This window comes from Lolium rigidum, chromosome 4 (genome assembly GCF_022539505.1).
Source record: "Lolium rigidum isolate FL_2022 chromosome 4, APGP_CSIRO_Lrig_0.1, whole genome shotgun sequence".
NCBI classification, from domain to species: domain Eukaryota; kingdom Viridiplantae; phylum Streptophyta; class Magnoliopsida; order Poales; family Poaceae; genus Lolium; species Lolium rigidum.
In genome coordinates, this window is record NC_061511.1 from 228176299 (window position 1) to 228185564 (window position 9266).

Consider the following 9266-nt stretch of genomic DNA (forward strand, 5'->3'; position numbering starts at 1 on the left):
TTTACTAGTGGTGTCTCTCCCATAAGATAAGCAGATGTTGGGTGAACAAATTACAGTTGCGCAATTGACAAATAAAGAAGGCATAACAATGCACATACATATATCATGACGACTACTATGAGATTTAATCAGGGCATTACGACAAAGTACATAGACCGCTATCCAGCATGCATCTATGCCTAAAAGTCCACCTTCAGGTTATCATCCGAACCCCCTCCAGTATTAAGTTGTAAACAACAGACAATTGCATTAAGTACGGTGCGTAATGTAATCAACACAAATATCCTTAGACAAAGCATCGATGTTTTATTCCTAGTGGCAACATCACATCCACAACCTTAGAACTTTCTGTCACTGTCCCAGATTTAATGGAGGCATGAACCCACTATCGAGCATAAATACTCCCTCTTGGAGTCACAAGTATCAACTTGGCCGGAGCCTCTACTAGCAACGGAGAGCATGCAAGAACATAAATAACATATATGATAGATTGATAATCAACTTGACATAGTATTCAATATTCATCGGATCCCAACAAACACAACATGAAGGATTACGAGATAGATGATCTTGATCATGATAGGCAGCTCACAAGATCTAACATGATAGCACAATGAGGAGAAGACAACCATCTAGCTACTGCTATGGACCCATAGTCCAGGGGTGAACTACTCACACATCGATCCGGAGGCGATCATGGCGATGAAGAGACCTCCGGGAGATGATTCCCCTCTCCGGCAGGGTGCCGGAGGCGATCTCCCCGAGATGGGATTGGCGGCGGCGGCGTCTCTGGAAGGTTTTCCGTATCGTGGCTCTCGGTACTGGGGGTTTCGCGACGAAGGCTTTAAGTAGGCGGAAGGGCAGGTCAAGGGGCGTCACGGGGGCCCCACACAACAGGCTGGCGCGGCCAGGGCCCAGGCCGCGCCGCCTTGTTGTGTCGTCGCCCCGTGGCCCCACTTCGTTTACTCTTCGGACTTCTGGAAGCTTCGTGCAAAAATAGGACCCTGAGCGTAGATTTCGTCCAATTCCGAGAATATTTCCTTACTAGGATTTCTGAAACCAAAAACAGCAGAAAACAGCAACTGGCTCTTCGGCATCCCGTCAATAGGTTAGTGCCGGAAAATGCATAATAATGACATATAATGTGTATAAAACATGTGAGTATCATCATAAAAGTAGCATGGAACATAAGAAATTATAGATACGTTTGGGACGTATCAAGCATCCCCAAGCTTAGTTCCTACTCGCCCTCGAGTAGGTAAACGATAACAAAGATAATTTCTGAAGTGACATGCTATCATAATCTTGATCATACTATTGTAAAGCATATGAGATGAATGCAGCGATTCGAAGCAATGATGAAGATAATGAGTACAGAAATGAATCACATAACAAAGACTTTTCATGAATAATACTTTCGAGACAAGCATCAATAAGACTTGCATAAGAGTTACTCATAAAGCAATAAATTCAAAGTAAAGGCATTGAAGCAACACAAAGGAAGATATAAGTTTCAGCGGTTGCTTTCAACTTCAACATGTATATCTCATGGATAATTGTCAACACAAAGCAATATAACAAGTGCAATAAGTAAACATGTAAGAATCAATGCACACAGTTGATACAAGTGTTTGCTTCTGGGATAGAAAGAATAGGCAAACTGACTCAACAATAAAGTAGAAGAAGGGCCCTTCGCAGAGGGAAGCATTGATTACTATATTTGTGCTAGAGCTTTTTATTTTGAAAACAAGAAACAATTTTGTCAACGGTAGTAATAAAGCATATGTGTTATGTATAATACATCTTATAAGTTGCAAGCCTCATGCATAGTATACTAATAGTGCTCGCACCTTGTCCTAATTAGCTTGGATTAACACGGATTATCATTGCATAGCATATGTTTCAACCAAGTGTCACAAAGGGGTACCTCTATGCCACCTGTACAAAGGTCTAAGGAGAAAGCTCGCATTGGATTTCTCGCTTTTGATTATTCTCAACTTAGACATCCATACCGGGACAACATAGACAACAGATAATGGACTCCTCTTTAATGCATAAGCATTCAACAACAATTAATATTCTCATAAGAGATTGAGGATTAGTTGTCCACACTGAAACTTCCACCATGAATCATGGCTTTAGTTAGCGGCCCAATTTTCTTCTCTAACAGTATGCATACTCAAACCATATGATCATGAAAATCGCTCTTACTTCAGACAAGACGAACATGCATAGCAACTCACATGATATTCAACAAAGGTAAAAGAGTTGATGGCGTCCCCAGAAACGTGGTTACCGCTCAACAAGCAACTTATTAAGAAATAAGACACATAAGTACATATTCTTCACCACAATAGTTTTTAAGCTATTTGTCCCATGAGCTATATATTGCAAAGGCAAAGAATAGAAATTTTAAAGGTAGCACTAAAGTAATGTACTTTGGAATGGAGGAGAAATGCCATGTAGTAGGTAGGTATGGTGGACACAAATGGCATGGTTATTGGCTCAAGGATTTGGATGCACGAGAAGAATTCCCTCTCAATACAAGGCTAGGCTAGCAAGGTTGTTTGAAGCAAACTCAAGTATAAAAGGTGCAGCAAAGCTCACATATGAACATATTGTAACTATTATAAGACTTTACATTGTCTCCTTGTTGTTCAAACACCTCAACCGAGAAAATATCTAGACTCTAGAGATCAATCATGCAAACCAAATTTTAACAAGCTCTATGTAGTTATTCATTAATGGGTACAAGGTACATGATGCAAGAGCTTAAACAAGATCTATATGAGCACAACAATTGCCAAGTATCACATTATTCAAGACATTAAACCATTTACCACATGCGGCATTTTCCGTTTCCAACCATATAGCAATGAATGAAATAGTCCAACTTTCGCAATGAACATTAAAGATAAAGCTAAGAACATATGTGTTCATACGAAACAGCGGAGCGTGTCTCTCTCCCAAACAAAGAATGCTAGGATCCGATTTATTCAAAGCAAAACAAAAAATAAAAACAAACAGACGCTCCAAGAAAAGCACATAAGATGTGACGGAATAAAAATATAGTTTCACTAGAGGAACCTGATAAGTTGTCGATGAAGAAGGGATGCCTTGGGCATCCCCAAGCTTATACGCTTGAGTCTTCTTAAAATATGCAGGGATGAACCACGGGGGCATCCCCAAGCTTTGACTTTTCACTCTTCTTGATCATATTGTATCATCCTCCTCTCTTGACCCTTGAAAACTTCCTCCACACCAAACTCGAAACAAACTCATTAGAGGGTCAGTGCATAATTCATATACTCAGAGGTGACATAATCATTCTTAACACTTCTGGACATTGCACAAAGCTACTAAAAGTTAATGGAACAAAGAAATCCATCAAACATAGCAAAAGAGGCAATGCGAAATAAAAGGCAGAATCTGTCAAAACAGAACAGTTCGTAAAGACGAATTTTAAAGTGGCACCAGATTTGCTCAGATGAAAATGCCCAAATTTAATGAAAGCTGCGTACATATCTGAGGATCACGCACGTAAATTGGTAGATTTTTTTGATTTTTCTACAGGGACTACTGCTCAAATTCGTGACAGCAAGAAATCTGTTCCTGCACAGTAATCCAAATCTAGTATTGGCTTTACTATCAAAGACTTTACTTGGCACAACAATGCAATAAAATAAAGATAAGAAGAGGTTGCTACAGTAGTAAACAACTTCCAAGACTCAAATATAAAATAAAGTGCAGAAGTAAAATAATGGGTTGTCTCCCATAAGCGCTTTTCTTTAACGCCTTCCAGCTAGGCGCAGAAAGTGTGTATCAAGTAATGTCAAGAGACGAAGCATCAACATCGGTGTTGGGAGTTTTCTCAACTATGCATTTTATCTTATCTATGTGAGTTTCAGAGGCTCCCTTTTCATTGTTCTTAGGTTTGCTATCCTCGTCAAACAAATTTTCAGGAACAAGCCAACCATAGTTAATCTCTAGAGCGCCATTCATTCCTAGGAGCTTACAAGGTATTGTTGTCTTAATCTCCCCACCATCATTAATATTATTAGTGTACCTTATTCTCTCCATGTCCATCTTTTCAAGGATACTAGCAAAGTTGGTATAAGAGCCAAGCATCTTATATTTAATAAAGACCTTTCTAGCCTCTCTTGCTACACCACCAAATTCTTTAAGAAGGGTTTCTAAAACAAAATCTTTCTTTTCCCCTTCTTTCATATCACCGAGTGTGAGAAACATGTGTTGAATTATAGGATTGAGATTAACAAATTTAGTTTCCAACATGCGAACTAAAGAAGCAGCAGCAATTTCATAAGTAGGAGCAAGTTCTACCAAGTGTCTATCTTCAAAATCTTCAACGGTACTAACATGAGTGAAAAAATCTTCTATATTATCTCTCCCAATTATAGACCCTCGTCCTACCGGTATGTCTTTTAGAGTGAACTTAGGAGGAAACATGATGAAATAAACTAAAGGTAAATAAAGTAAATGCAAGTAACTAATTTTTTTGTGTTTTTGATATAGAGAACAAGACAGTAAAACTAGCAACTAATTTTTTGTGTGTTTTTAATATAAGAGCAAACAAAGCAGTAAATAAAATAAAGCAAGACAAAAACAAAGTAAAAGATTGGAAGTGGAGACTCCCCTTGCAGCGTGTCTTGATCTCCCCGGCAACGGCGCCAGAAATTGAGCTTGATGCGTGCAGTCGACACGTCCGTTGGGAACCCCAAGAGGAAGGTGTGATACGTACAGTAGCAAGTTTTCCCTCAGAAAGAAACCAAGGTTTATCGAACCAGGAGGAGCCAAGAAGCACGTTGAAGGTTGATGGCGGAGGAGTGTAGTGCGGCGCAACACCAGGGATTCCGGCGCCAACGTGGAACCTGCACAACACAATCACAGAACTTTGCCCCGACGTAACAGTGAGGTTGTCAATCTCACCGGCTTGCTGTAAACAAAGGATTAGATGTATAGTGTGGATGATGATGGTTGTTTGCGAAGAATAGTAAAGAACAATTGCAGCAGATTGTACTTCAGATGTAAAGAATAGGACCGGGGTCCACAGTTCACTAGTGGTGTCTCTCCCATAAGATAAGCAGATGTTGGGTGAATAAATTACAGTTGGGCAATTGACAAATAAAGAAGGCATAACAATGCACATACATATATCATGATGAGTACTATGAGATTTAATCGGGGCATTACGACAAAGTACATAGACCGCTATCCAAGCATGCATCTATGCCTAAAAAGTCCACCTTCGAGGTTATCATCCGAACCCCTCCGAGTATTAAGTTGTAAACAACGAGACAATTGCATTAAGTACGGTGCGTAATGTAATCAACACAAATATCCTTAGACAAAGCATCGATGTTTTATCCCTAGTGGCAACGAGCACATCCACAACCTTAGAACTTTCCGTCACATCGTCCCAGATTTTAGAGGCATGAACCCACTATCGAGCATAAATACTCCCTCTTGGAGTCACAAGTATCAACTTGGCCAGAGCCTCTACTAGCAACGGAGAGCATGCAAGAACATAAATAACATATATGATAGATTGATAATCAACTTGACATAGTATTCAATATTCATCGGATCCCAACAAACACAACATGAAGGATTACGGATAGATGATCTTGATCATGATAGGCAGCTCACAAGATCTAACATGATAGCACAATGAGGAGAAGACAACCATCTAGCTACCGCTATGGACCCATAGTCCGGGGGTGAACTACTCACACATCGATCCGGAGGCGATCATGGCGATGAAGAGACCTCCGGGAGATGATTCCCCTCTCCGGAAGGGTGCCGGAGGCGATCTCCTGAATCCCCGAGATGGGATTGGCGGCGGCGGCGTCTCTGGAAGGTTTTCCGTATCGTGGCTCTCGGTACTGGGGGTTTCGCGATGAAGGCTTTAAGTAGGCGGAAGGGCAGGTCAAGGGGCGTCACGGGGGCCCACACAACAGGCTGGCACGGCCAGGGCCCAGGCCGCGCCGCCTTGTTGTGTCGTCGCCCCATGGCCCCACTTCGTTTACTCTTCGGACTTCTGGAAGCTTCGTGCAAAAATAGGACCCTGGGTGTTGATTTCGTCCAATTCCGAGAATATTTCCTTACTAGGATTTCTGAAACCAAAAACAGCAACTGGCTCTTCGGCATCTCGTCAATAGGTTAGTGCCGGAAAATGCATAATAATGACATATAATGTGTATAAAACATGTGAGTATCATCATAAAAGTAGCATGGAACATAATAAATTATAGATACGTTTGGGACGTATCAGACCCCTATGAGGAGGTGCCGTACGAGGCGCCCCCGAATCCCTACGACACCTTCATGGATGACCCATGGAACGAGGTAACTATGGTTTGCTCCCCTTTTTGTTCCCCATTCCTTTTTGAACCCTATTTTTTCTGGTGTAGATGGATCTGTAGATGGATGAGTATTGGGTTAACATTTGCGCCGATTTTATTCCATTTGGTTTTGATTCCTTCTTGATTTCGTTTAAGATTTGGGGTTCAGCCGTTCGGTTAATTTATGCAACTAATAATGGGATCTCAATTGGTTAATTTATGCAAGTAATCATGGGATCTCAATCAGTTATTTTATGCACGAATCAAAAGATATCAACCGTTTAATTTTGCAAGTAATCTAGAATGTGTTCAAGTTCAGATCTGGAATCTGTTTCTTTGCCTATGATGAATCGTTGGGCACAAATCCTTACAGGGAGGGTTCAGCGAACTATTGCTGTGTACAAATCTGTTGTGCATGAGCTTTGGTTCGCTAACCCCTTCCCTGTAGATATATAATCGTGTCCACTCTAACTGAGGCTGCCTCTATTTTTTCTAACTTAGTTATCTCATTAATAATCATTGCAACTCATTCACTCATAGTTTCCGTTTGATATGGATCAGCTGTCTGGCAGCGATGTCGGCAACGACGACGAGCACCATGACACCAAGACTCGGCAGGTGCTGCGGAGGCTGCAGGTCGGCCACTACGTCTCGTACTTCGCCAACGGTGTCTACAGGTGCCCCTTCTGCACTAGGAGACTCGGTGGCACCGACTTCAACTGCCTCCTCACGCATGCCGAGAACATCGGCAACACCTTCCCTCATGTAGGCACGACGGTGAACCCCTACTCCTTCCGCGCCAAGCACAAGGCGCTCGGCATGCACCTCTGCAGCTTCCAGCGGGTGGAGATCGCCGCCGGGCGCATGCCTCTGCTCAAGCCCAAGGTGCCCAAGCGGAGCAACAAGTGGAGGCAGAGCCAGATGGGGTAGGCGAAGTCCTGGACGTGTGCTGCTGCTGCCTCCTCCATTTTGTTGTTAGCTTGGGATCCCTTGTTGTTATGTTGTTAGTATGATGATGATGTGAAGAACCTCGAACCTGTTACTATGTTGGCTGCTGTATGCAGCTTATTATCTAGGGAGAGATCCCTATTATCTATCCCTATTCTACTATATGACTGTGTTAATTTATCGTACATTACCGTGGAGATTTTCTTCTAGATTTAACTACATACATATGGATCAGAGAGAGTGCTATATTTGCAGCCATATTGGGCAAACAACGAGGGCCAAAAGGCACAAATAATTGAAGAAAGACAGAAATGCAAGCTTCTCTAGATTTGATACAAATTAGGTAAAAAAGACAGAGAGAAAGAGGGGGAAAAAGTACTCTTAAAAATGCCAATTTGGGCCGAGAGAGACAGAACCCAACTCCTGCTCACGTGCAACCAAACGCTGTCTCGTCCTGTCCCACGTGGTCCCTTTCTACCAGCCCCACGCGACGCGGCCCCACATGATGCGGCCCCACACGTCAGCACGGAACGGTCAACTAAACGGGAATCCTGCCGTCTGAGCTCCTTCTGCGGGATTCAAACAAGGGCTTGGGGAAAACTGAGGAAAATCTAAGGAGCTGGGGAAAACTGAGTACAACTAAGGACCCGAGGGACGAGAATAGAAATCCCTATAAAAAAATATATATATATATACATAACTTCATGGAAGGGTTTCCTGATCTTCTCGAGCCTTCAAATCTCTTTCGATTACTGTTTCCATCCAGGAAATAATAACATATGCAGGGTGTCTGGCTATGGAATAATACTGGTCTAATCTTCTATTGGCATTCGCTATGACCTCCAAATCTAAGGTCGGGTGGCACGCCAAAACTGAGGCAAGCGCAAGTTCGGCTCCAGCAAAAAGGTCCTTCCGCACCAGCAATCGAGTTCTTTCCGGAGTCTTAAATCGGTTGAATAAAGCAGACAAAGTCTCGGGTGCTTGATCCAATGGAAACATGGTTTTCCATACCATCGAGAGATGAGCATGGTACTTGTCAAAGTAATAATGCACCTTTTCCACTCGATGTGCAAACCTAGCCATGGCTACGGCTTTTGATCGATTCGACCACAATTCATGTTTCGGGTGAGCAACATCGGTCATTACAACGATCTTCTCATGGATTCGCCTGTTCTCTTCTGATTCGTCAAAGGCTATGATTGTGGAAATAAGAAAGTCAATCAGCAGAAGGCTAACTTAGCAAGCAAGTCAACAAAAGTCAAAAGATGATCAGGTGTTTACAGCTTAAGCTTTCAGTAGCAACGCGAAGGCAATCCAGAGCATGCTGTTCAACTGCGGAAGCAATCTCGCTTTTTCTTTTCACCAGCGCCGCCATAGCATGAAGATTAGATATATCTTTGTTCAACCGAGATATTTGATCACGTAAGCGACGAACGAGATCTGATTCAACACTAGCTGAAGGATTCAAAGAAGGTTCAGCACGAGAAGAAGTTGAAGGAATCTGCAACACAATTCTTAATTCAGAAAAGCATGGATGAAAGACGAAAAAACTCCCATCGGGAGCATATATTACATTCAAAAGATTGTTGATACTAGCAACAAAGCTAGTACAAGTCAAGGATAGATTAAATTGTATCTAACATTACAAGGGCGAAACAAATATTATTTCAAGGCTGAGCCGACGATGAATCAGGAGCAGCCTTAGACGCAGCTTTGGTCTTTTCTTCATCAACTAACTTGAGGAGCTGGTTGGCGCATACCACTACCGATTGCTTGAAAGGCTCGAGACTGACTAGGCATTCGTCGGCATCTACTGGCAATGCCTTGGACAACTTTTCCAACTCAGAACCTAGCCCGTGCACCATTAACAATTGGGAAGTAAGAACCGCCCCAAAGAGACGGGAGCGCCGCTTCAGTACCTCTATAGCTTCAGAAGATTCGATGAAGAAGGTATCT